This window comes from Phyllobates terribilis, unplaced genomic scaffold (assembly GCF_046119375.1).
Source record: "Phyllobates terribilis strain yellow unplaced genomic scaffold, ASM4611937v1 Scaffold_602__1_contigs__length_984359, whole genome shotgun sequence".
NCBI classification, from domain to species: domain Eukaryota; kingdom Metazoa; phylum Chordata; class Amphibia; order Anura; family Dendrobatidae; genus Phyllobates; species Phyllobates terribilis.
Genome location: NW_027363362.1, coordinates 708,886 through 735,952, shown reverse-complemented (window position 1 = coordinate 735,952; position 27,067 = coordinate 708,886). Strand labels below are relative to the sequence as shown.

General features: G+C 45.7%; 15 non-coding genes across 15 annotated transcripts; all 15 read left to right on the top strand.

The window, feature by feature from the left end:
* The first annotated feature begins 1,369 nt into the window (after positions 1 to 1,369).
* LOC141233635 (U2 spliceosomal RNA) lies at positions 1,370 to 1,560 on the top strand. The gene has a single exon (XR_012299708.1). It is a non-coding gene; the product is annotated as a U2 spliceosomal RNA (small nuclear RNA).
* Positions 1,561 to 2,675: 1,115 nt separating this feature from the next.
* LOC141233636 (U2 spliceosomal RNA) lies at positions 2,676 to 2,866 on the top strand. The gene has a single exon (XR_012299709.1). It is a non-coding gene; the product is annotated as a U2 spliceosomal RNA (small nuclear RNA).
* A 1,115-nt stretch (positions 2,867 to 3,981) lies between these two features.
* LOC141233519 (U2 spliceosomal RNA) lies at positions 3,982 to 4,172 on the top strand. The gene has a single exon (XR_012299594.1). It is a non-coding gene; the product is annotated as a U2 spliceosomal RNA (small nuclear RNA).
* A 1,114-nt stretch (positions 4,173 to 5,286) lies between these two features.
* On the top strand, positions 5,287 to 5,477 carry LOC141233518 (U2 spliceosomal RNA). The gene has a single exon (XR_012299593.1). It is a non-coding gene; the product is annotated as a U2 spliceosomal RNA (small nuclear RNA).
* A 1,115-nt stretch (positions 5,478 to 6,592) lies between these two features.
* Positions 6,593 to 6,783, top strand: LOC141233592 (U2 spliceosomal RNA). The gene has a single exon (XR_012299665.1). It is a non-coding gene; the product is annotated as a U2 spliceosomal RNA (small nuclear RNA).
* A 1,115-nt stretch (positions 6,784 to 7,898) lies between these two features.
* On the top strand, positions 7,899 to 8,089 carry LOC141233517 (U2 spliceosomal RNA). Its single transcript, XR_012299592.1, has one exon. It is a non-coding gene; the product is annotated as a U2 spliceosomal RNA (small nuclear RNA).
* Positions 8,090 to 10,088: 1,999 nt separating this feature from the next.
* LOC141233687 (U2 spliceosomal RNA) lies at positions 10,089 to 10,275 on the top strand. Its single transcript, XR_012299750.1, has one exon. It is a non-coding gene; the product is annotated as a U2 spliceosomal RNA (small nuclear RNA).
* Positions 10,276 to 11,390: 1,115 nt separating this feature from the next.
* LOC141233516 (U2 spliceosomal RNA) lies at positions 11,391 to 11,581 on the top strand. The gene has a single exon (XR_012299591.1). It is a non-coding gene; the product is annotated as a U2 spliceosomal RNA (small nuclear RNA).
* A 6,998-nt stretch (positions 11,582 to 18,579) lies between these two features.
* On the top strand, positions 18,580 to 18,770 carry LOC141233514 (U2 spliceosomal RNA). Its single transcript, XR_012299589.1, has one exon. It is a non-coding gene; the product is annotated as a U2 spliceosomal RNA (small nuclear RNA).
* Positions 18,771 to 19,885: 1,115 nt separating this feature from the next.
* Positions 19,886 to 20,076, top strand: LOC141233513 (U2 spliceosomal RNA). Its single transcript, XR_012299588.1, has one exon. It is a non-coding gene; the product is annotated as a U2 spliceosomal RNA (small nuclear RNA).
* Positions 20,077 to 21,191: 1,115 nt separating this feature from the next.
* LOC141233512 (U2 spliceosomal RNA) lies at positions 21,192 to 21,382 on the top strand. The gene has a single exon (XR_012299587.1). It is a non-coding gene; the product is annotated as a U2 spliceosomal RNA (small nuclear RNA).
* A 1,109-nt stretch (positions 21,383 to 22,491) lies between these two features.
* On the top strand, positions 22,492 to 22,682 carry LOC141233511 (U2 spliceosomal RNA). The gene has a single exon (XR_012299586.1). It is a non-coding gene; the product is annotated as a U2 spliceosomal RNA (small nuclear RNA).
* A 1,109-nt stretch (positions 22,683 to 23,791) lies between these two features.
* LOC141233510 (U2 spliceosomal RNA) lies at positions 23,792 to 23,982 on the top strand. Its single transcript, XR_012299585.1, has one exon. It is a non-coding gene; the product is annotated as a U2 spliceosomal RNA (small nuclear RNA).
* Positions 23,983 to 25,097: 1,115 nt separating this feature from the next.
* Positions 25,098 to 25,288, top strand: LOC141233509 (U2 spliceosomal RNA). The gene has a single exon (XR_012299584.1). It is a non-coding gene; the product is annotated as a U2 spliceosomal RNA (small nuclear RNA).
* A 1,115-nt stretch (positions 25,289 to 26,403) lies between these two features.
* Positions 26,404 to 26,594, top strand: LOC141233614 (U2 spliceosomal RNA). The gene has a single exon (XR_012299687.1). It is a non-coding gene; the product is annotated as a U2 spliceosomal RNA (small nuclear RNA).
* The last annotated feature ends 473 nt before the right edge of the window (positions 26,595 to 27,067 follow it).

Below are 27,067 nucleotides of genomic sequence, written 5' to 3'. Positions count from 1 at the left end.
CTCCGGACTTATTTGGGGGTTGGCTGGATCCAGAACCTGGTGGACGCAGCACGGCTCGGGAGGTCACTCGAAGCTGGAGTGACCGGAACATCAGCAGTGAGTAAACATCCTAAACTGCATAACCCGACTCTGTCTCTGATTGCCGTCTACACTGCATCACCACAACCCCCATCCTCTGCACCTGATCCCCCTGAGGCTATACCCCACCCGTTGGGGGTTATATCACCAAAGCTGCACCTACACCACCAGCCTCAGCGGACCCTGCTGCAGCGGCGGCCACAGTGACCGCAACACAACGGGTGGCGTAGTCGACATTAAGAACTTAGTAACATCTGTAGGACTGCCACATACAACTGAGTTTGACACCCTGGGCACGGACCGGGTCACAGCCACTCGGAAGACTACAACCCCCATCTGATCCGGCTCCGGGTATTCCCCTAAAGAATATGGCCCAGGGGGCGCGTCACTATCTTTCTAGCTCTCCCTTTTTACTTCCTTTTGGATAAACAGACATATTAGGCAAGCATTTTGGAGCTTTCACCTAAATAACTACAGGTGGTGAGATAAGCTGCACAATATAATTGACCTTTCAGTATATTGTTGCACACACACCATCTATTTAGCAAATGCCCTTGTTATCAACAGCAGCCTTTTAAACTCACCTGAGCTAACAGGTATGTGCGCTGGTTACTCTGCTGCGCTTAAAATTTCTTTTTTGGTTTGCTACAATGCCTTTTCTGAAACGTTGTCTCCCTCTGCTGGAACACTGACTTCTTTCATTTAATGCCTGCAGACTATAAAAGAGAACCCAACCCAAAAAGTTTGGTTGATTAGTCTGTGGCATTCTGTTAAACTGTTGCTTATGGCGGTCTCTGTGAGCTTCTCAGCGACATTCAGCCAGCCAGGTATCCTGCCTGCAGTAGATGGAATGTGGCAATGGAACGCTGGCTGCGCGTGTCATAATAGGCTCTGAGCCTTTATATACCTGTGCACAGCAGCAGCCACCTTCAGTCTGCTGCTGGACAGCCAGCAGCAGCAGCAGCAGGAGAGGTATGTAATCAGGAGCCCTCCTGCTAAGGGTAGACAGCTGCTCGTTCCACCCCACCCCCCGCCTTAATTGGTTCTCCTCCCTTCCAACGGTGTTGAGGCGGGTGGGAACAGCAGGGGGTGAAGGTGCTGTGTTTAAAGAGGTGGAGTTATGCAGATCTAAAACGCGTGGATTGCAGCAGCAGCAAGCCGAAAAGTGCAGGCATGTAAGGGATCTAGAGGTTGACAACATGTCTTCTTAACGGGAGTCCAGGAGCTCATCTCCACAAATGGACTTTTCAGGATCCTTGGGTGGCTCCGTAGTTTGAAACCAATTCTGGTTATCGCTTCTCGGCCTTTTGGCTAAGATCAAGTGTAGTATCTGTTCTTCTCAGTTTAATATCTGATACGTCCCCTATCTGGGGACCATATATTAAATGGATTTTTAGAACAGGGAGATGGAAAAAGAGCTTGCTCTGTCCACTCCACGCATTGACCTGGTATTGCAGTATCTCCAGGACCGGTGCACCCCTTCTTTAATGCAGTTTCTAAAATCAGAAAGAATTGAATTCAATGTTTTTTGTTCATTTTGCTTGTTTGTCGGATTTTGGGATGGACTCTTTGGCTTTGCTTTTCTTCTCCTCATTGGATTTTTCATGTTCAAAGTTGCAGAAGCCAGATTACAAGCTCATTTTGGTTCAACTTCAGCAACTGTGCATTGCATTGCCATGTAATGTGATGCAATGCTATCTTTCTAGCTCTCCCTTTTTACTTCCTTTTGGATAAACAGACATATTAGGCAAGCATTTTGGAGCTTTCACCTAAATAACTACAGGTGGTGAGATAAGCTGCACAATATAATTGACCTTTCAGTATATTGTTGCACACACACCATCTATTTAGCAAATGCCCTTGTTATCAACAGCAGCCTTTTAAACTCACCTGAGCTAACAGGTATGTGCGCTGGTTACTCTGCTGCGCTTAAAATTTCTTTTTTGGTTTGCTACAATGCCTTTTCTGAAACGTTGTCTCCCTCTGCTGGAACACTGACTTCTTTCATTTAATGCCTGCAGACTATAAAAGAGAACCCAACCCAAAAAGTTTGAGTGATTAGTCTGTGGCATTCTGTTAAACTGTTGCTTATGGCGGTCTCTGTGAGCTTCTCAGCGACATTCAGCCAGCCAGGTATCCTGCCTGCAGTAGATGGAATGTGGCAATGGAACGCTGGCTGCGCGTGTCATAATAGGCTCTGAGCCTTTATATACCTGTGCACAGCAGCAGCCACCTTCAGTCTGCTGCTGGACAGCCAGCAGCAGCAGCAGCAGGAGAGGTATGTAATCAGGAGCCCTCCTGCTAAGGGTAGACAGCTGCTCGTTCCACCCCACCCCCCGCCTTAATTGGTTCTCCTCCCTTCCAACGGTGTTGAGGCGGGTGGGAACAGCAGGGGGTGAAGGTGCTGTGTTTAAAGAGGTGGAGTTATGCAGATCTAAAACGCGTGGATTGCAGCAGCAGCAAGCCGAAAAGTGCAGGCATGTAAGGGATCTAGAGGTTGACAACATGTCTTCTTAACGGGAGTCCAGGAGCTCATCTCCACAAATGGACTTTTCAGGATCCTTGGGTGGCTCCGTAGTTTGAAACCAATTCTGGTTATCGCTTCTCGGCCTTTTGGCTAAGATCAAGTGTAGTATCTGTTCTTATCAGTTTAATATCTTATACGTCCCCTATCTGGGGACCATATATTAAATGGATTTTTAGAACAGGGAGATGGAAAAAGAGCTTGCTCTGTCCACTCCACGCATTGACCTGGTATTGCAGTATCTCCAGGACCGGTGCACCCCTTCTTTAATGCAGTTTCTAAAATCAGAAAGAATTGAATTCAATGTTTTTTGTTCATTTTGCTTGTTTGTCGGATTTTGGGATGGACTCTTTGGCTTTGCTTTTCTTCTCCTCATTGGATTTTTCATGTTCAAAGTTGCAGAAGCCAGATTACAAGCTCATTTTGGTTCAACTTCAGCAACTGTGCATTGCATTGCCATGTAATGTGATGCAATGCTATCTTTCTAGCTCTCCCTTTTTACTTCCTTTTGGATAAACAGACATATTAGGCAAGCATTTTGGAGCTTTCACCTAAATAACTACAGGTGGTGAGATAAGCTGCACAATATAATTGACCTTTCAGTATATTGTTGCACACACACCATCTATTTAGCAAATGCCCTTGTTATCAACAGCAGCCTTTTAAACTCACCTGAGCTAACAGGTATGTGCGCTGGTTACTCTGCTGCGCTTAAAATTTCTTTTTTGGTTTGCTACAATGCCTTTTCTGAAACGTTGTCTCCCTCTGCTGGAACACTGACTTCTTTCATTTAATGCCTGCAGACTATAAAAGAGAACCCAACCCAAAAAGTTTGGTTGATTAGTCTGTGGCATTCTGTTAAACTGTTGCTTATGGCGGTCTCTGTGAGCTTCTCAGCGACATTCAGCCAGCCAGGTATCCTGCCTGCAGTAGATGGAATGTGGCAATGGAACGCTGGCTGCGCGTGTCATAATAGGCTCTGAGCCTTTATATACCTGTGCACAGCAGCAGCCACCTTCAGTCTGCTGCTGGACAGCCAGCAGCAGCAGCAGCAGGAGAGGTATGTAATCAGGAGCCCTCCTGCTAAGGGTAGACAGCTGCTCGTTCCACCCCACCCCCCGCCTTAATTGGTTCTCCTCCCTTCCAACGGTGTTGAGGCGGGTGGGAACAGCAGGGGGTGAAGGTGCTGTGTTTAAAGAGGTGGAGTTATGCAGATCTAAAACGCGTGGATTGCAGCAGCTGCAAGCCGAAAAGTGCAGGCATGTAAGGGATCTAGAGGTTGACAACATGTCTTCTTAACGGGAGTCCAGGAGCTCATCTCCACAAATGGACTTTTCAGGATCCTTGGGTGGCTCCGTAGTTTGAAACCAATTCTGGTTATCGCTTCTCGGCCTTTTGGCTAAGATCAAGTGTAGTATCTGTTCTTATCAGTTTAATATCTGATACGTCCCCTATCTGGGGACCATATATTAAATGGATTTTTAGAACAGGGAGATGGAAAAAGAGCTTGCTCTGTCCACTCCACGCATTGACCTGGTATTGCAGTATCTCCAGGACCGGTGCACCCCTTCTTTAATGCAGTTTCTAAAATCAGAAAGAATTGAATTCAATGTTTTTTGTTCATTTTGCTTGTTTGTCGGATTTTGGGATGGACTCTTTGGCTTTGCTTTTCTTCTCCTCATTGGATTTTTCATGTTCAAAGTTGCAGAAGCCAGATTACAAGCTCATTTTGGTTCAACTTCAGCAACTGTGCATTGCATTGCCATGTAATGTGATGCAATGCTATCTTTCTAGCTCTCCCTTTTTACTTCCTTTTGGATAAACAGACATATTAGGCAAGCATTTTGGAGCTTTCACCTAAATAACTACAGGTGGTGAGATAAGCTGCACAATATAATTGACCTTTCAGTATATTGTTGCACACACACCATCTATTTAGCAAATGCCCTTGTTATCAACAGCAGCCTTTTAAACTCACCTGAGCTAACAGGTATGTGCGCTGGTTACTCTGCTGCGCTTAAAATTTCTTTTTTGGTTTGCTACAATGCCTTTTCTGAAACGTTGTCTCCCTCTGCTGGAACACTGACTTCTTTCATTTAATGCCTGCAGACTATAAAAGAGAACCCAACCCAAAAAGTTTGGTTGATTAGTCTGTGGCATTCTGTTAAACTGTTGCTTATGGCGGTCTCTGTGAGCTTCTCAGCGACATTCAGCCAGCCAAGTATCCTGCCTGCAGTAGATGGAATGTGGCAATGGAACGCTGGCTGCGCGTGTCATAATAGGCTCTGAGCCTTTATATACCTGTGCACAGCAGCAGCCACCTTCAGTCTGCTGCTGGACAGCCAGCAGCAGCAGCAGCAGGAGAGGTATGTAATCAGGAGCCCTCCTGCTAAGGGTAGACAGCTGCTCGTTCCACCCCACCCCCCGCCTTAATTGGTTCTCCTCCCTTCCAACGGTGTTGAGGCGGGTGGGAACAGCAGGGGGTGAAGGTGCTGTGTTTAAAGAGGTGGAGTTATGCAGATCTAAAACGCGTGGATTGCAGCAGCAGCAAGCCGAAAAGTGCAGGCATGTAAGGGATCTAGAGGTTGACAACATGTCTTCTTAACGGGAGTCCAGGAGCTCATCTCCACAAATGGACTTTCAGGATCCTTGGGTGGCTCCGTAGTTTGAAACCAATTCTGGTTATCGCTTCTCGGCCTTTTGGCTAAGATCAAGTGTAGTATCTGTTCTTATCAGTTTAATATCTGATACGTCCCCTATCTGGGGACCATATATTAAATGGATTTTTAGAACAGGGAGATGGAAAAAGAGCTTGCTCTGTCCACTCCACGCATTGACCTGGTATTGCAGTATCTCCAGGACCGGTGCACCCCTTCTTTAATGCAGTTTCTAAAATCAGAAAGAATTGAATTCAATGTTTTTTGTTCATTTTGCTTGTTTGTCGGATTTTGGGATGGACTCTTTGGCTTTGCTTTTCTTCTCCTCATTGGATTTTTCATGTTCAAAGTTGCAGAAGCCAGATTACAAGCTCATTTTGGTTCAACTTCAGCAACTGTGCATTGCATTGCCATGTAATGTGATGCAATGCTATCTTTCTAGCTGTCCCTTTTTACTTCCTTTTGGATAAACAGACATATTAGGCAAGCATTTTGGAGCTTTCACCTAAATAACTACAGGTGGTGAGATAAGCTGCACAATATAATTGACCTTTCAGTATATTGTTGCACACACACCATCTATTTAGCAAATGCCCTTGTTATCAACAGCAGCCTTTTAAACTCACCTGAGCTAACAGGTATGTGCGCTGGTTACTCTGCTGCGCTTAAAATTTCTTTTTTGGTTTGCTACAATGCCTTTTCTGAAACGTTGTCTCCCTCTGCTGGAACACTGACTTCTTTCATTTAATGCCTGCAGACTATAAAAGAGAACCCAACCCAAAAAGTTTGGTTGATTAGTCTGTGGCATTCTGTTAAACTGTTGCTTATGGCGGTCTCTGTGAGCTTCTCAGCGACATTCAGCCAGCCAGGTATCCTGCCTGCAGTAGATGGAATGTGGCAATGGAACGCTGGCTGCGCGTGTCATAATAGGCTCTGAGCCTTTATATACCTGTGCACAGCAGCAGCCACCTTCAGTCTGCTGCTGGACAGCCAGCAGCAGCAGCAGCAGGAGAGGTATGTAATCAGGAGCCCTCCTGCTAAGGGTAGACAGCTGCTCGTTCCACCCCACCCCCCGCCCTAATTGGTTCTCCTCCCTTCCAACGGTGTTGAGGCGGGTGGGAACAGCAGGGGGTGAAGGTGCTGTGTTTAAAGAGGTGGAGTTATGCAGATCTAAAACGCGTGGATTGCAGCAGCAGCAAGCCGAAAAGTGCAGGCATGTAAGGGATCTAGAGGTTGACAACATGTCTTCTTAACGGGAGTCCAAGAGCTCATCTCCACAAATGGACTTTTCAGGATCCTTGGGTGGCTCCGTAGTTTGAAACCAATTCTGGTTATCGCTTCTCGGCCTTTTGGCTAAGATCAAGTGTAGTATCTGTTCTTATCAGTTTAATATCTGATACGTCCCCTATCTGGGGACCATATATTAAATGGATTTTTAGAACAGGGAGATGGAAAAAGAGCTTGCTCTGTCCACTCCACGCATTGACCTGGTATTGCAGTATTTCCAGGACCGGTGCACCCCTTCTTTAATGCAGTTTCTAAAATCAGAAAGAATTGAATTCAATGTTTTTTGTTCATTTTGCTTGTTTGTCGGATTTTGGGATGGACTCTTTGGCTTTGCTTTTCTTCTCCTCATTGGATTTTTCATGTTCAAAGTTGCAGAAGCCAGATTACAAGCTCATTTTGGTTCAACTTCAGCAACTGTGCATTGCATTGCCATGTAATGTGATGCAATGCTATCTTTCTAGCTCTCCCTTTTTACTTCCTTTTGGATAAACAGACATATTAGGCAAGCATTTTGGAGCTTTCACCTAAATAACTACAGGTGGTGAGATAAGCTGCACAATATAATTGACCTTTCAGTATATTGTTGCACACACACCATCTATTTAGCAAATGCCCTTGTTATCAACAGCAGCCTTTTAAACTCACCTGAGCTAACAGGTATGTGCGCTGGTTACTCTGCTGCGCTTAAAATTTCTTTTTTGGTTTGCTACAATGCCTTTTCTGAAACGTTGTCTCCCTCTGCTGGAACACTGACTTCTTTCATTTAATGCCTGCAGACTATAAAAGAGAACCCAACCCAAAAAGTTTGGTTGATTAGTCTGTGGCATTCTGTTAAACTGTTGCTTATGGCGGTCTCTGTGAGCTTCTCAGCGACATTCAGCCAGCCAGGTATCCTGCCTGCAGTAGATGGAATGTGGCAATGGAACGCTGGCTGCGCGTGTCATAATAGGCTCTGAGCCTTTATATACCTGTGCACAGCAGCAGCCACCTTCAGTCTGCTGCTGGACAGCCAGCAGCAGCAGCAGCAGGAGAGGTATGTAATCAGGAGCCCTCCTGCTAAGGGTAGACAGCTGCTCGTTCCACCCCACCCCCCGCCTTAATTGGTTCTCCTCCCTTCCAACGGTGTTGAGGCGGGTGGGAACAGCAGGGGGTGAAGGTGCTGTGTTTAAAGAGGTGGAGTTATGCAGATCTAAAACGCGTGGATTGCAGCAGCAGCAAGCCGAAAAGTGCAGGCATGTAAGGGATCTAGAGGTTGACAACATGTCTTCTTAACGGGAGTCCAGGAGCTCATCTCCACAAATGGACTTTTCAGGATCCTTGGGTGGCTCCGTAGTTTGAAACCAATTCTGGTTATCGCTTCTCGGCCTTTTGGCTAAGATCAAGTGTAGTATCTGTTCTTATCAGTTTAATATCTGATACGTCCCCTATCTGGGGACCATATATTAAATGGATTTTTAGAACAGGGAGATGGAAAAAGAGCTTGCTCTGTCCACTCCACGCATTGACCTGGTATTGCAGTATCTCCAGGACCGGTGCACCCCTTCTTTAATGCAGTTTCTAAAATCAGAAAGAATTGAATTCAATGTTTTTTGTTCATTTTGCTTGTTTGTCGGATTTTGGGATGGACTCTTTGGCTTTGCTTTTCTTCTCCTCATTGGATTTTTCATGTTCAAAGTTGCAGAAGCCAGATTACAAGCTCATTTTGGTTCAACTTCAGCAACTGTGCATTGCATTGCCATGTAATGTGATGCAATGCTATCTTTCTAGCTCTCCCTTTTTACTTCCTTTTGGATAAACAGACATATTAGGCAAGCATTTTGGAGCTTTCACCTAAATAACTACAGGTGGTGAGATAAGCTGCACAATATAATTGACCTTTCAGTATATTGTTGCACACACACCATCTATTTAGCAAATGCCCTTGTTATCAACAGCAGCCTTTTAAACTCACCTGAGCTAACAGGTATGTGCGCTGGTTACTCTGCTGCGCTTAAAATTTCTTTTTTGGTTTGCTACAATGCCTTTTCTGAAACGTTGTCTCCCTCTGCTGGAACACTGACTTCTTTCATTTAATGCCTGCAGACTATAAAAGAGAACCCAACCCAAAAAGTTTGGTTGATTAGTCTGTGGCATTCTGTTAAACTGTTGCTTATGGCGGTCTCTGTGAGCTTCTCAGCGACATTCAGCCAGCCAGGTATCCTGCCTGCAGTAGATGGAATGTGGCAATGGAACGCTGGCTGCGCGTGTCATAATAGGCTCTGAGCCTTTATATACCTGTGCACAGCAGCAGCCACCTTCAGTCTGCTGCTGGACAGCCAGCAGCAGCAGCAGGAGAGGTATGTAATCAGGAGCCCTCCTGCTAAGGGTAGACAGCTGCTCGTTCCACCCCACCCCCCGCCTTAATTGGTTCTCCTCCCTTCCAACGGTGTTGAGGCGGGTGGGAACAGCAGGGGGTGAAGGTGCTGTGTTTAAAGAGGTGGAGTTATGCAGATCTAAAACGCGTGGATTGCAGCAGCAGCAAGCCGAAAAGTGCAGGCATGTAAGGGATCTAGAGGTTGACAACATGTCTTCTTAACGGGAGTCCAGGAGCTCATCTCCACAAATGGACTTTTCAGGATCCTTGGGTGGCTCCTTAGTTTGAAACCAATTCTGGTTATCGCTTCACGGCCTTTTGGCTAAGATCAAGTGTAGTATCTTTCGAAAAGGCGGTTTTGGATGTTGGCCGCCCTAGTAGATTGATACATTATGCACACTGGGGTTTCGGCGCTTGTTAGTACGCCAGGTGGCTAATATAGTCATCTGGTGGAAAGCATGGCCCCCCAGGATCGACGCCATTGGGCCGGGGAAGATCGAAAGCCCGAAGTGTGAAGTGCCCCAGGAGTGGTGACCCTGGGGTGCCTTAACTCACTGGGATTGGGAACCCCACTTGAGTTTATGGCACATTTGCACTAGCACTTCAATATTTCTTTCTTCACACACACCCTTATTCCGGGCCTTCTGGCCTTAGGATGGGGAATTTTTCAATTCCCGGTCGAAGGTCCGGGCAGTATTATACTGTGAAACCTTCACTATTTATTTAATTTTTTTTTTTGTCACTGTGTGTTCACTTTTTCACGTGTGTCCACGTCCTTACTAGGATTTTGTCGGGATGCGGTTCCCTTACGGGTTCCTCTCTTGGCAGGTCTAGGGGGGGAGTGTGTGGCCATCAGGTTCCGCTCCCCCCTGAACCCCCCTGGCTCTCCTCTTTCGGGAGGAGAGCGTTGTTGGCTCCCCTCTTCCGGGAGGGGAGCACAGTCTTTGGCTCCCAGTGCCTTGCTCGGGTGAGAACTCGGGCAGGTATTGGGGGTAAGATTGGGTCGCCTCTGGCTCCGGCTGGAGGTGGCTATTTGTCCCTGTTCCTCGCTGTGGCCTTCTGGCTCGGAGGGACGGGGAATGATTTGGGGGACCCTTCTCCTTTTGGAGAGGGTTTCAAGAAGACCAGCATCCTAGTGCACTTTTTTTGTGGCACTTGTCACTTTTTTAAGCGCACTCGGGTTTTGTACACGAATTCGGGCTTTCGATAAAAAAAAAAAAAAATCTGTTCTTATCAGTTTAATATCTGATACGTCCCCTATCTGGGGACCATATATTAAATGGATTTTTAGAACAGGGAGATGGAAAAAGAGCTTGCTCTGTCCACTCCACGCATTGACCTGGTATTGCAGTATCTCCAGGACCGGTGCACCCCTTCTTTAATGCAGTTTCTAAAATCAGAAAGAATTGAATTCAATGTTTTTTGTTCATTTTGCTTGTTTGTCGGATTTTGGGATGGACTCTTTGGCTTTGCTTTTCTTCTCCTCATTGGATTTTTCATGTTCAAAGTTGCAGAAGCCAGATTACAAGCTCATTTTGGTTCAACTTCAGCAACTGTGCATTGCATTGCCATGTAATGTGATGCAATGCTATCTTTCTAGCTCTCCCTTTTTACTTCCTTTTGGATAAACAGACATATTAGGCAAGCATTTTGGAGCTTTCACCTAAATAACTACAGGTGGTGAGATAAGCTGCACAATATAATTGACCTTTCAGTATATTGTTGCACACACACCATCTATTTAGCAAATGCCCTTGTTATCAACAGCAGCCTTTTAAACTCACCTGAGCTAACAGGTATGTGCGCTGGTTACTCTGCTGCGCTTAAAATTTCTTTTTTGGTTTGCTACAATGCCTTTTCTGAAACGTTGTCTCCCTCTGCTGGAACACTGACTTCTTTCATTTAATGCCTGCAGACTATAAAAGATAACCCAACCCAAAAAGTTTGGTTGATTAGTCTGTGGCATTCTGTTAAACTGTTGCTTATGGCGGTCTCTGTGAGCTTCTCAGCGACATTCAGCCAGCCAGGTATCCTGCCTGCAGTAGATGGAATGTGGCAATGGAACGCTGGCTGCGCGTGTCATAATAGGCTCTGAGCCTTTATATACCTGCGCACAGCAGCAGCCACCTTCAGTCTGCTGCTGGACAGCCAGCAGCAGCAGCAGCAGGAGAGGTATGTAATCAGGAGCCCTCCTGCTAAGGGTAGACAGCTGCTCGTTCCACCCCACCCCCCGCCTTAATTGGTTCTCCTCCCTTCCAACGGTGTTGAGGCGGGTGGGAACAGCAGGGGGTGAAGGTGCTGTGTTTAAAGAGGTGGAGTTATGCAGATCTAAAACGCGTGGATTGCAGCAGCAGCAAGCCGAAAAGTGCAGGCATGTAAGGGATCTAGAGGTTGACAACATGTCTTCTTAACGGGAGTCCAGGAGCTCATCTCCACAAATGGACTTTTCAGGATCCTTGGGTGGCTCCGTAGTTTGAAACCAATTCTGGTTATCGCTTCTCGGCCTTTTGGCTAAGATCAAGTGTAGTATCTGTTCTTATCAGTTTAATATCTGATACGTCCCCTATCTGGGGACCATATATTAAATGGATTTTTAGAACAGGGAGATGGAAAAAGAGCTTGCTCTGTCCACTCCACGCATTGACCTGGTATTGCAGTATCTCCAGGACCGGTGCACCCCTTCTTTAATGCAGTTTCTAAAATCAGAAAGAATTGAATTCAATGTTTTTTGTTCATTTTGCTTGTTTGTCGGATTTTGGGATGGACTCTTTGGCTTTGCTTTTCTTCTCCTCATTGGATTTTTCATGTTCAAAGTTGCAGAAGCCAGATTACAAGTAGAGATGAGCGGTGTTCGACTAGAACTGTTCGCCAATCTCAAATTCGAGCTGTTTTGGGCGGTGTTCGAGTTGTTCCACGAACCCGAACGATTTGCAAAAAATTCGGCTGTTCGAGGTTATGTTCGATAACTGTTCATGCACCAAAAGCGTGTCCTGCATGTCTGGTGCTATTTAGAGCACCAATCATGCAGGGATTGTCTGCCACTCACTGTAATTCCATAGCCATGGTGGTTGTGGCATTACAGTGGTTGCCCAAATCGATGGGAACAGTGCCAACAGTGAAACATGAAAAGCCGGCAATTCAGCAGCGGCATACACCTGTACCCGACAATTTAGAACCGAAAGAATAGAGCTTCACACATAGATTAGATAGATATAAACATGTCAGCCACATATATATGAAGTACAGTGAAAGTGCTGCTTACTGTACTTGTCATTTAGCGTAAAGGATTTATCAAAAAAAATAATAGTGTTTTCATGCACCGTCTCTTTAAAAAAGCGGCCGGCAATTCAGCAGCGGTACCCGACAATTTATAACAGACAGAATAGAGCTTCACACATAGATTAGATAGATAGAAACATGTCAGCCACATATATACGAAGTACAGTGACAGTGTTGCTTACTGTACTTGTCATTTAGCGTAAAGGATTTATCAAAAAAAATAATAGTGTTTTCATGCACTGTCTCTTTAAAAAAGCCGGCCGGCAATTCAGCAGCGGTACCCGACAATTTATAACAGACAGAATAGAGCTTCACACATAGATTAGATAGATAGAAACATGTCAGTCACATATATATGAAGTACAGTGATAGTGTTGGTTACTGTACTTGTCATTTAGTATTAAAATAAAGGATTTATTATTAAAAAAATTGGCGTGGGGTTCCCCTTAATTTTAGGCTCTAGCGGAGGTTAAGCAGACGGCTGGGGCAGATGTTTGAAGCCTGGGAAGGGGGTAATACCCACGGAGCTTCCCAGGCTACTAATATCAGCCCCCAGCTGAATACATAGCCTTTACTAGCTATTAAAATGGGGGACACCCCAAAAAAAATGACGTGGGGTCCCCCCTAATTTAATAGCTAGCAAAGGCTAGGCAGACAGCTGGGGGCTGATATTAATAGCCCAGGAAGGGAGCCATGAATATTGGCCCCCTCCCAGGCTAGAAACACCAGCCGTCAGCCGCCCCAGAAATGGCGCATTCATAGGATGCGCCAATTCTGGCACTTAGCCTCGCTCTTCCACGCTGCCCTGGTGCGGTGGCAGGGGGTAATAGGGTTGGGGTTGATGTCAGCTTATAATGCCAGCTGACATCAAGCCCAGGTTAGTAATGGAGAGGCGTCTATAAGACACCCCCATTACTAACCCCATAGTCAAAGTTAAAAAAAACACAAACACCCAGAATAAAGTCCTTTAATTGAAATAAAGACACAATCCTTTATTGTTCTAAATTAAACCATACTTACTGTCACGCTCATTCCAGCTGAAGCCAACGATCTCCTGCAATAAAAGAAAAATAATAAAGCAACCTCATCCTTACCTTTCCATGGTTCCCACGACAGCTTCAGCTCTGCTACATCGAGATGACAGGCTGGACCGCAGCAGAACGCTGCCATCCAGCCTCTCATCCCGCAGACACTGAGAAGCGCAGGCTTGCTTGCGCTGCTCAGCGTCTCTCTGTGACGACATCCAGATGAGCCGAGTTCATGTCCAATGAACTCGGCTCACCTCATGCACGTCACTGACAGCGTGGGAAAATTCTCACGCTGAAGCGGTGAGTGCAGGAGAATTCTCCCACGCTGTCAGTGACGTGCATAAGGTGAGCTCATGTCCAATGAACTCAGCTCACCTCCTGCACTTCACTGACAGCGTGGGAGAATTCTCCTGCACTCAGCGCTTCAGCGTGAGAATTCTCCCACGCTGAAGCGCTGAGTGCAGGAGAATTTTCCCACGCTGTCAGTGACGTGCATAAGGTGAGCTCATGTCCAATGAACTCAGCTCACCTCCTGCACGTCACTGACAGCGTGGGAGAATTCTCCTGCACTCAGCGCTTCAGTGTGAGAATTCTCCCACGCTGAAGCGCTGAGTGCAGGAGAATTTTCCCACGCTGTCAGTGACGTGCATGAGGTGAGCCGAGTTCATTGGACATTAACTCGGCTCATCTGGATGCCCTCACAGAGAGACACTGTGGAGCGCAAGCAAGCCTGCGCTTCTCAGTGTCTGCGGGATGAGAGGCTGGATGGCAGCGTTCTGCTGCGGTCCAGCCTGTCATCTCGATGTAGCAGAGCTGAAGCTGTCATGGGAACCATGGAAAGGTAAGGATGATGTTGCTTTATTATTTTTCTTTTATTTCAGGAGATCGTTGGCTTCAGCTGGAATGGGCGTGATGGTAAGTATGGTTTAATTTAGAACAATAAAGAATTGTGTGTTTATTTCAATTAAAGGACTTTTTTCTGGGTGTTGTGTTTTTTTTAAATACTTTACTAGAAATTCATGGTGGTCATGTCTAATATTGGCGTGACCCCATGAATTTCGGGCTTAGGGCCAGCTGATAATGCCAAGCTGGCCCTAACCCCTTTATTACCCAGTGAGCCACCGCTTCAGGGCCCTGGATGAGTTGGGTACAGCGCCAGAAGATGGCGCTTCTATGAACGCGCCATTTTCCGGGGTGGCTGTGGACTGCAATTTGCAGCGGGGGTGGCCCAGAAAGCTTGGGCCTCCCTGCGCTGCGGATTCCAGCCCCCAGCTGCCTAGTTGTACCTGGCTGGACAGAAAAACAGGGCGAAGCCCCACGTCAATTTTCTTTAAATTATTTCATGAAATAATTAAGAAAAAAAGGGCTTCCCTATATTGTTGTGTCCGGCCAGGTACAAATAGGCAGCTGGTGGTTGGGGGCAGCCCGTTCCTGCCTGCTGTACCTGGCTGGACACAAATATAGTGCGAAGCCCCACGTCAATTTTTTTTAAATTATTTCATGAATTTCCTGAAATAATTTAAAAAAATTGAAGTGGGGCTTCGCACTATATTTGTGTCCAGCCAGGTACAGCAGGCAGGAACGGGCTGCCCCCATCCACCAGCTGCCTATTTGTACCTGGCCGGACACAACAATATAGGGAAGCCCTTTTTTTCTTAATTATTTCATGAATTTCATGAAATAATTAAAAAAAATTGAAGTGGGGATTCGCACTATATTTGTGTCCAGCCAGGTACAGCAGGCAGGAACGGGCTGCCCCCAACCACCAGCTGCCTATTTGTACCTGGCCGGACACAACAATATAGGGAAGGCCTTTTTTTCTTAATTATTTCATGAAATTCATGAAATAATTAAAAAAAAAGTACGTGGGGCTTCGCCCTATTTTTGTGTCCAGCCAGGTACAACTAGGCAGCTGGGGGCTGGAATCTGCAGCGCAGGGAGGCCCAAGCTTTCTGGGCCCCCCCCCGCTACAAATTGCAGTCCGCAGCCACCCCGGAAAATGGCGCGTTCATAGAAGCGCCATCTTCTGGCGCTGTACCCAACTCATCCAGGGCCCTGGTGCGGTGGCTCACTGGGTAATAAAGGGGTTAGGGCCAGCTTGGTATTATCAGCTGGCCCCAAGCCCAAAATTCATGGGGTCACGCCAGTATTAGACATGACCGCCATGAATTTCTAGTAAAGTATTTAAAAAAACCACAACACCCAGAATAAAGTCCTTTAATTGAAATAAAGACACAATTCTTTATTGTTCTAAATTAAACCATACTTACCATCACACCCATTCCAGCTGAAGCCAACGATCTCCTGCAATAAAAGAAAAATAATAAACCAACCTCATCCTTACCTTTCCATGGTTCCCACGACAGCTTCAGCTCTGCTACATCGAGATGACTGGCTGGACCGCAGCAGAACGCTGCCATCCAGTCTGTCATCCCGCAGACACTGAGAAGCGCAGGCATGCTTGCGCTCCTCACTGTCTCGCTGTGACGGCATCCAGATGAGCCGAGGTCATGTCCAATGAACTCGGCTCACCTCATGCACGTCACTGACAGCGTGGGAAAATTCTCACGCTGAAGTGCTGAGTGCAGGAGAATTCTCCCACGCTGTCAGTGATGTGCATGAGGTGAGCTCATGTCCAATGAACTCAGCTCACCTCCTGCACGTCACTGACAGCGTGGGAAAATTCTCCTGCAATCAGCGCTTCAGCGTGAGAATTTTCCCACGCTGTCAGTGACGTGCATGAGGTGAGCCGAGTTCATTGGACATGAACTCGGCTCATCTGGATGTCGTCACAGAGAGACGCTGAGCAGCGCAAGCAAGCCTGCGCTTCTCAGTGTCTGCGGGATGACAGGCTGGATGGCGGCGTTCTGCTGCGGTCCAGCCTGTCATCTCGATGTAGCAGAGCTGAAGCTGTCGTGGGAACCATGGAAAGGTAAGGATGAGGTTGCTTTATTATTTTTCTTTTATTGCAGGAGATCGTTGGCTTCAGCTGGAATGGGCGTGATGGTAGGTATGGTTTAATTTAGAACAATAAAGGATTGTGTCTTTATTTCAATTAAAGGACTTTATTCTGGGTGTTTGTGTTTTTTTTAACTTTGACTATGGGGTTAGTAATGGGGGTGTCTTATAGACGCCTCTCCATTACTAACCTGGGCTTGATGTCAGCTGGCATTATAAGCTGACATCAACCCCAACCCTATTACCCCCTGCCACCGCACCAGGGCAGCGTGGAAGAGCGAGGCTAAGTGCCAGAATTGGCGCATCCTATGAATGCGCCATTTCTGGGGCGGCTGACGGCTGGTGTTTCTAGCCTGGGAGGGGGCCAATATTCATGGCTCCCTTCCTGGGCTATTAATATCAGCCCCCAGCTGTCTGCCTAGCCTTTGCTAGCTATTAAATTAAGGGGGACCCCACGTCATTTTTTTTGGGGGGTCCCCCATTTTAATAGCTAGTAAAGGCTATGTATTCAGCTGGGGGCTGATATTAGTAGCCTGGGAAGCTCCGTGGGTATTACCCCCTTCCCAGGCTTCAAACATCTGCCCCAGCCGTCTGCTTAACCTCCGCTAGAGCCTAAAATTAAGGGGAACCCCACGCCAATTTTTTTAATAATAAATCCTTTATTTTAATACTAAATGACAAGTACAGTAACCAACACTATCACTGTACTTCATATATATGTGACTGACATGTTTCTATCTATCTAATCTATGTGTGATGCTCTATCTTTCTGTTCTAAATTGTCGGGTACCGCTGCTGAATTGCCGGCCGGCTTTTTTAAAGAGACAGTGCATGAAAACACTATTATTTTTTTAAATAAATCCTTTACACTAAATGACAAGTACAGTAAGCAACACTATCACTGTACTTATTATATATGTGACTGACATGTTTCTATCTATCTAATCTATGTGTGAAGCTCTATTCTTTCTGTTCTAAATTGTCGGGTACAGATGCTGAATTGCCGGCCGGCTTTTTTAAAGAGACGGTGCATGAAAACACTAATATTTTTTTTAATAAATCCTTTACACTAAATGACAAATGCAGTAACCAACACTGTCACTGTGCTTCTTATATGTGTGACTGACATGTTTCTATCTATCTAATCTATGTGTGATGCTCTATTCCTTCTTGTCTAAATTGTCGGGTACCGGTGTATGCCGCTGCTGAATTGCCGGCCGGCTTTTTTAAACAGAGTGTCTTCTGAGCAGTTTGTCAGCTTTTGGACACCTTTGCAGGTGTTTTCTATGTGTTTCTATGTGTTTTTGTTTGCCTGCCATTGGTTTTAACGGTGTTCGACGGTGTTCTAAGGTGTTCGACGAACAGTTCGACGAACAGTTCCTCGAACATCCCGGTGTTCGACGAACCGAACCGAACCCGAACACTACGGGGGTGGCTCAACACTAATTACAAGCTCATTTTGGTTCAACTTCAGCAACTGTGCATTGCATTGCCATGTAATGTGATGCAATGCTATCTTTCTAGCTCTCCCTTTTTACTTCCTTTTGGATAAACAGACATATTAGGCAAGCATTTTGGAGCTTTCACCTAAATAACTACAGGTGGTGAGATAAGCTGCACAATATAATTGACCTTTCAGTATATTGTTGCACACACACCATCTATTTAGCAAATGCCCTTGTTATCAACAGCAGCCTTTTAAACTCACTTGAGCTAACAGGTATGTGCGCTGGTTACTCTGCTGCGCTTAAAATTTCTTTTTTGGTTTGCTACAATGCCTTTTCTGAAACGTTGTCTCCCTCTGCTGGAACACTGACTTCTTTCATTTAATGCCTGCAGACTATAAAAGAGAACCCAACCCAAAAAGTTTGGTTGATTAGTCTGTGGCATTCTGTTAAACTGTTGCTTATGGCGGTCTCTGTGAGCTTCTCAGCGACATTCAGCCAGCCAGGTATCCTGCCTGCAGTAGATGGAATGTGGCAATGGAACGCTGGCTGCGCGTGTCATAATAGGCTCTGAGCCTTTATATACCTGTGCACAGCAGCAGCCACCTTCAGTCTGCTGCTGGACAGCCAGCAGCAGCAGCAGCAGGAGAGGTATGTAATCAGGAGCCCTCCTGCTAAGGGTAGACAGCTGCTCGTTCCACCCCACCCCCCGCCTTAATTGGTTCTCCTCCCTTCCAACGGTGTTGAGGCGGGTGGGAACAGCAGGGGGTGAAGGTGCTGTGTTTAAAGAGGTGGAGTTATGCAGATCTAAAACGCGTGGATTGCAGCAGCAGCAAGCCGAAAAGTGCAGGCATGTAAGGGATCTAGAGGTTGACAACATGTCTTCTTAACGGGAGTCCAGGAGCTCATCTCCACAAATGGACTTTTCAGGATCCTTGGGTGGCTCCGTAGTTTGAAACCAATTCTGGTTATCGCTTCTCGGCCTTTTGGCTAAGATCAAGTGTAGTATCTGTTCTTATCAGTTTAATATCTGATACGTCCCCTATCTGGGGACCATATATTAAATGGATTTTTAGAACAGGGAGATGGAAAAAGAGCTTGCTCTGTCCACTCCACGCATTGACCTGGTATTGCAGTATCTCCAGGACCGGTGCACCCCTTCTTTAATGCAGTTTCTAAAATCAGAAAGAATTGAATTCAATGTTTTTTGTTCATTTTGCTTGTTTGTCGGATTTTGGGATGGACTCTTTGGCTTTGCTTTTCTTCTCCTCATTGGATTTTTCATGTTCAAAGTTGCAGAAGCCAGATTACAAGCTCATTTTGGTTCAACTTCAGCAACTGTGCATTGCATTGCCATGTAATGTGATGCAATGCTATCTTTCTAGCTCTCCCTTTTTACTTCCTTTTGGATAAACAGACATATTAGGCAAGCATTTTGGAGCTTTCACCTAAATAACTACAGGTGGTGAGATAAGCTGCACAATATAATTGACCTTTCAGTATATTGTTGCACACACACCATCTATTTAGCAAATGCCCTTGTTATCAACAGCAGCCTTTTAAACTCACCTGAGCTAACAGGTATGTGCGCTGGTTACTCTGCTGCGCTTAAAATTTCTTTTTTGGTTTGCTACAATGCCTTTTCTGAAACGTTGTCTCCCTCTGCTGGAACACTGACTTCTTTCATTTAATGCCTGCAGACTATAAAAGAGAACCCAACCCAAAAAGTTTGGTTGATTAGTCTGTGGCATTCTGTTAAACTGTTGCTTATGGCGGTCTCTGTGAGCTTCTCAGCGACATTCAGCCAGCCAGGTATCCTGCCTGCAGTAGATGGAATGTGGCAATGGAACGCTGGCTGCGCGTGTCATAATAGGCTCTGAGCCTTTATATACCTGTGCACAGCAGCAGCCACCTTCAGTCTGCTGCTGGACAGCCAGCAGCAGCAGCAGCAGGAGAGGTATGTAATCAGGAGCCCTCCTGCTAAGGGTAGACAGCTGCTCGTTCCACCCCACCCCCCGCCTTAATTGGTTCTCCTCCCTTCCAACGGTGTTGAGGCGGGTGGGAACAGCAGGGGGTGAAGGTGCTGTGTTTAAAGAGGTGGAGTTATGCAGATCTAAAACGCGTGGATTGCAGCAGCAGCAAGCCGAAAAGTGCAGGCATGTAAGGGATCTAGAGGTTGACAACATGTCTTCTTAACGGGAGTCCAGGAGCTCATCTCCACAAATGGACTTTTCAGGATCCTTGGGTGGCTCCGTAGTTTGAAACCAATTCTGGTTATCGCTTCTCGGCCTTTTGGCTAAGATCAAGTGTAGTATCTGTTCTTATCAGTTTAATATCTGATACGTCCCCTATCTGGGGACCATATATTAAATGGATTTTTAGAACAGGGAGATGGAAAAAGAGCTTGCTCTGTCCACTCCACGCATTGACCTGGTATTGCAGTATCTCCAGGACCGGTGCACCCCTTCTTTAATGCAGTTTCTAAAATCAGAAAGAATTGAATTCAATGTTTTTTGTTCATTTTGCTTGTTTGTCGGATTTTGGGATGGACTCTTTGGCTTTGCTTTTCTTCTCCTCATTGGATTTTTCATGTTCAAAGTTGCAGAAGCCAGATTACAAGCTCATTTTGGTTCAACTTCAGCAACTGTGCATTGCATTGCCATGTAATGTGATGCAATGCTATCTTTCTAGCTCTCCCTTTTTACTTCCTTTTGGATAAACAGACATATTAGGCAAGCATTTTGGAGCTTTCACCTAAATAACTACAGGTGGTGAGATAAGCTGCACAATATAATTGACCTTTCAGTATATTGTTGCACACACACCATCTATTTAGCAAATGCCCTTGTTATCAACAGCAGCCTTTTAAACTCACCTGAGCTAACAGGTATGTGCGCTGGTTACTCTGCTGCGCTTAAAATTTCTTTTTTGGTTTGCTACAATGCCTTTTCTGAAACGTTGTCTCCCTCTGCTGGAACACTGACTTCTTTCATTTAATGCCTGCAGACTATAAAAGAGAACCCAACCCAAAAAGTTTGGTTGATTAGTCTGTGGCATTCTGTTAAACTGTTGCTTATGGCGGTCTCTGTGAGCTTCTCAGCGACATTCAGCCAGCCAGGTATCCTGCCTGCAGTAGATGGAATGTGGCAATGGAACGCTGGCTGCGCGTGTCATAATAGGCTCTGAGCCTTTATATACCTGTGCACAGCAGCAGCCACCTTCAGTCTGCTGCTGGACAGCCAGCAGCAGCAGCAGCAGGAGAGGTATGTAATCAGGAGCCCTCCTGCTAAGGGTAGACAGCTGCTCGTTCCACCCCACCCCCCGCCTTAATTGGTTCTCCTCCCTTCCAACGGTGTTGAGGCGGGTGGGAACAGCAGGGGGTGAAGGTGCTGTGTTTAAAGAGGTGGAGTTATGCAGATCTAAAACGCGTGGATTGCAGCAGCAGCAAGCCGAAAAGTGCAGGCATGTAAGGGATCTAGAGGTTGACAACATGTCTTCTTAACGGGAGTCCAGGAGCTCATCTCCACAAATGGACTTTTCAGGATCCTTGGGTGGCTCCGTAGTTTGAAACCAATTCTGGTTATCGCTTCTCGGCCTTTTGGCTAAGATCAAGTGTAGTATCTGTTCTTATCAGTTTAATATCTGATACGTCCCCTATCTGGGGACCATATATTAAATGGATTTTTAGAACAGGGAGATGGAAAAAGAGCTTGCTCTGTCCACTCCACGCATTGACCTGGTATTGCAGTATCTCCAGGACCGGTGCACCCCTTCTTTAATGCAGTTTCTAAAATCAGAAAGAATTGAATTCAATGTTTTTTGTTCATTTTGCTTGTTTGTCGGATTTTGGGATGGACTCTTTGGCTTTGCTTTTCTTCTCCTCATTGGATTTTTCATGTTCAAAGTTGCAGAAGCCAGATTACAAGCTCATTTTGGTTCAACTTCAGCAACTGTGCATTGCATTGCCATGTAATGTGATGCAATGCTATCTTTCTAGCTCTCCCTTTTTACTTCCTTTTGGATAAACAGACATATTAGGCAAGCATTTTGGAGCTTTCACCTAAATAACTACAGGTGGTGAGATAAGCTGCACAATATAATTGACCTTTCAGTATATTGTTGCACACACACCATCTATTTAGCAAATGCCCTTGTTATCAACAGCAGCCTTTTAAACTCACCTGAGCTAACAGGTATGTGCGCTGGTTACTCTGCTGCGCTTAAAATTTCTTTTTTGGTTTGCTACAATGCCTTTTCTGAAACGTTGTCTCCCTCTGCTGGAACACTGACTTCTTTCATTTAATGCCTGCAGACTATAAAAGAGAACCCAACCCAAAAAGTTTGGTTGATTAGTCTGTGGCATTCTGTTAAACTGTTGCTTATGGCGGTCTCTGTGAGCTTCTCAGCGACATTCAGCCAGCCAGGTATCCTGCCTGCAGTAGATGGAATGTGGCAATGGAACGCTGGCTGCGCGTGTCATAATAGGCTCTGAGCCTTTATATACCTGTGCACAGCAGCAGCCACCTTCAGTCTGCTGCTGGACAGCCAGCAGCAGCAGGAGAGGTATGTAATCAGGAGCCCTCCTGCTAAGGGTAGACAGCTGCTCGTTCCACCCCACCCCCCGCCTTAATTGGTTCTCCTCCCTTCCAACGGTGTTGAGGCGGGTGGGAACAGCAGGGGGTGAAGGTGCTGTGTTTAAAGAGGTGGAGTTATGCAGATCTAAAACGCGTGGATTGCAGCAGCAGCAAGCCGAAAAGTGCAGGCATGTAAGGGATCTAGAGGTTGACAACATGTCTTCTTAACGGGAGTCCAGGAGCTCATCTCCACAAATGGACTTTTCAGGATCCTTGGGTGGCTCCGTAGTTTGAAACCAATTCTGGTTATCGCTTCTCGGCCTTTTGGCTAAGATCAAGTGTAGTATCTGTTCTTATCAGTTTAATATCTGATACGTCCCCTATCTGGGGACCATATATTAAATGGATTTTTAGAACAGGGAGATGGAAAAAGAGCTTGCTCTGTCCACTCCACGCATTGACCTGGTATTGCAGTATCTCCAGGACCGGTGCACCCCTTCTTTAATGCAGTTTCTAAAATCAGAAAGAATTGAATTCAATGTTTTTTGTTCATTTTGCTTGTTTGTCGGATTTTGGGATGGACTCTTTGGCTTTGCTTTTCTTCTCCTCATTGGATTTTTCATGTTCAAAGTTGCAGAAGCCAGATTACAAGCTCATTTTGGTTCAACTTCAGCAACTGTGCATTGCATTGCCATGTAATGTGATGCAATGCTATCTTTCTAGCTCTCCCTTTTTACTTCCTTTTGGATAAACAGACATATTAGGCAAGCATTTTGGAGCTTTCACCTAAATAACTACAGGTGGTGAGATAAGCTGCACAATATAATTGACCTTTCAGTATATTGTTGCACACACACCATCTATTTAGCAAATGCCCTTGTTATCAACAGCAGCCTTTTAAACTCACCTGAGCTAACAGGTATGTGCGCTGGTTACTCTGCTGCGCTTAAAATTTCTTTTTTGGTTTGCTACAATGCCTTTTCTGAAACGTTGTCTCCCTCTGCTGGAACACTGACTTCTTTCATTTAATGCCTGCAGACTATAAAAGAGAACCCAACCCAAAAAGTTTGGTTGATTAGTCTGTGGCATTCTGTTAAACTGTTGCTTATGGCGGTCTCTGTGAGCTTCTCAGCGACATTCAGCCAGCCAGGTATCCTGCCTGCAGTAGATGGAATGTGGCAATGGAACGCTGGCTGCGCGTGTCATAATAGGCTCTGAGCCTTTATATACCTGTGCACAGCAGCAGCCACCTTCAGTCTGCTGCTGGACAGCCAGCAGCAGCAGGAGAGGTATGTAATCAGGAGCCCTCCTGCTAAGGGTAGACAGCTGCTCGTTCCACCCCACCCCCCGCCTTAATTGGTTCTCCTCCCTTCCAACGGTGTTGAGGCGGGTGGGAACAGCAGGGGGTGAAGGTGCTGTGTTTAAAGAGGTGGAGTTATGCAGATCTAAAACGCGTGGATTGCAGCAGCAGCAAGCCGAAAAGTGCAGGCATGTAAGGGATCTAGAGGTTGACAACATGTCTTCTTAACGGGAGTCCAGGAGCTCATCTCCACAAATGGACTTTTCAGGATCCTTGGGTGGCTCCGTAGTTTGAAACCAATTCTGGTTATCGCTTCTCGGCCTTTTGGCTAAGATCAAGTGTAGTATCTGTTCTTATCAGTTTAATATCTGATACGTCCCCTATCTGGGGACCATATATTAAATGGATTTTTAGAACAGGGAGATGGAAAAAGAGCTTGCTCTGTCCACTCCACGCATTGACCTGGTATTGCAGTATCTCCAGGACCGGTGCACCCCTTCTTTAATGCAGTTTCTAAAATCAGAAAGAATTGAATTCAATGTTTTTTGTTCATTTTGCTTGTTTGTCGGATTTTGGGATGGACTCTTTGGCTTTGCTTTTCTTCTCCTCATTGGATTTTTCATGTTCAAAGTTGCAGAAGCCAGATTACAAGCTCATTTTGGTTCAACTTCAGCAACTGTGCATTGCATTGCCATGTAATGTGATGCAATGCTATCTTTCTAGCTCTCCCTTTTTACTTCCTTTTGGATAAACAGACATATTAGGCAAGCATTTTGGAGCTTTCACCTAAATAACTACAGGTGGTGAGATAAGCTGCACAATATAATTGACCTTTCAGTATATTGTTGCACACACACCATCTATTTAGCAAATGCCCTTGTTATCAACAGCAGCCTTTTAAACTCACCTGAGCTAACAGGTATGTGCGCTGGTTACTCTGCTGCGCTTAAAATTTCTTTTTTGGTTTGCTACAATGCCTTTTCTGAAACGTTGTCTCCCTCTGCTGGAACACTGACTTCTTTCATTTAATGCCTGCAGACTATAAAAGAGAACCCAACCCAAAAAGTTTGGTTGATTAGTCTGTGGCATTCTGTTAAACTGTTGCTTATGGCGGTCTCTGTGAGCTTCTCAGCGACATTCAGCCAGCCAGGTATCCTGCCTGCAGTAGATGGAATGTGGCAATGGAACGCTGGCTGCGCGTGTCATAATAGGCTCTGAGCCTTTATATACCTGTGCACAGCAGCAGCCACCTTCAGTCTGCTGCTGGACAGCCAGCAGCAGCAGCAGCAGGAGAGGTATGTAATCAGGAGCCCTCCTGCTAAGGGTAGACAGCTGCTCGTTCCACCCCACCCCCCGCCTTAATTGGTTCTCCTCCCTTCCAACGGTGTTGAGGCGGGTGGGAACAGCAGGGGGTGAAGGTGCTGTGTTTAAAGAGGTGGAGTTATGCAGATCTAAAACGCGTGGATTGCAGCAGCAGCAAGCCGAAAAGTGCAGGCATGTAAGGGATCTAGAGGTTGACAACATGTCTTCTTAACGGGAGTCCAGGAGCTCATCTCCACAAATGGACTTTTCAGGATCCTTGGGTGGCTCCGTAGTTTGAAACCAATTCTGGTTATCGCTTCTCGGCCTTTTGGCTAAGATCAAGTGTAGTATCTGTTCTTATCAGTTTAATATCTGATACGTCCCCTATCTGGGGACCATATATTAAATGGATTTTTAGAACAGGGAGATGGAAAAAGAGCTTGCTCTGTCCACTCCACGCATTGACCTGGTATTGCAGTATCTCCAGGACCGGTGCACCCCTTCTTTAATGCAGTTTCTAAAATCAGAAAGAATTGAATTCAATGTTTTTTGTTCATTTTGCTTGTTTGTCGGATTTTGGGATGCACTCTTTGGCTTTGCTTTTCTTCTCCTCATTGGATTTTTCATGTTCAAAGTTGCAGAAGCCAGATTACAAGCTCATTTTGGTTCAACTTCAGCAACTGTGCATTGCATTGCCATGTAATGTGATGCAATGCTATCTTTCTAGCTCTCCCTTTTTACTTCCTTTTGGATAAACAGACATATTAGGCAAGCATTTTGGAGCTTTCACCTAAATAACTACAGGTGGTGAGATAAGCTGCACAATATAATTGACCTTTCAGTATATTGTTGCACACACACCATCTATTTAGCAAATGCCCTTGTTATCAACAGCAGCCTTTTAAACTCACCTGAGCTAACAGGTATGTGCGCTGGTTACTCTGCTGCGCTTAAAATTTCTTTTTTGGTTTGCTACAATGCCTTTTCTGAAACGTTGTCTCCCTCTGCTGGAACACTGACTTCTTTCATTTAATGCCTGCAGACTATAAAAGAGAACCCAACCCAAAAAGTTTGGTTGATTAGTCTGTGGCATTCTGTTAAACTGTTGCTTATGGCGGTCTCTGTGAGCTTCTCAGCGACATTCAGCCAGCCAGGTATCCTGCCTGCAGTAGATGGAATGTGGCAATGGAACGCTGGCTGCGCGTGTCATAATAGGCTCTGAGCCTTTATATACCTGTGCACAGCAGCAGCCACCTTCAGTCTGCTGCTGGACAGCCAGCAGCAGCAGCAGCAGGAGAGGTATGTAATCAGGAGCCCTCCTGCTAAGGGTAGACAGCTGCTCGTTCCACCCCACCCCCCGCCTTAATTGGTTCTCCTCCCTTCCAACGGTGTTGAGGCGGGTGGGAACAGCAGGGGGTGAAGGTGCTGTGTTTAAAGAGGTGGAGTTATGCAGATCTAAAACGCGTGGATTGCAGCAGCAGCAAGCCGAAAAGTGCAGGCATGTAAGGGATCTAGAGGTTGACAACATGTCTTCTTAACGGGAGTCCAGGAGCTCATCTCCACAAATGGACTTTTCAGGATCCTTGGGTGGCTCCGTAGTTTGAAACCAATTCTGGTTATCGCTTCTCGGCCTTTTGGCTAAGATCAAGTGTAGTATCTGTTCTTATCAGTTTAATATCTGATACGTCCCCTATCTGGGGACCATATATTAAATGGATTTTTAGAACAGGGAGATAGAAAAAGAGCTTGCTCTGTCCACTCCACGCATTGACCTGGTATTGCAGTATCTCCAGGACCGGTGCACCCCTTCTTTAATGCAGTTTCTAAAATCAGAAAGAATTGAATTCAATGTTTTTTGTTCATTTTGCTTGTTTGTCGGATTTTGGGATGGACTCTTTGGCTTTGCTTTTCTTCTCCTCATTGGATTTTTCATGTTCAAAGTTGCAGAAGCCAGATTACAAGCTCATTTTGGTTCAACTTCAGCAACTGTGCATTGCATTGCCATGTAATGTGATGCAATGCTATCTTTCTAGCTCTCCCTTTTTACTTCCTTTTGGATAAACAGACATATTAGGCAAGCATTTTGGAGCTTTCACCTAAATAACTACAGGTGGTGAGATAAGCTGCACAATATAATTGACCTTTCAGTATATTGTTGCACACACACCATCTATTTAGCAAATGCCCTTGTTATCAACAGCAGCCTTTTAAACTCACCTGAGCTAACAGGTATGTGCGCTGGTTACTCTGCTGCGCTTAAAATTTCTTTTTTGGTTTGCTAC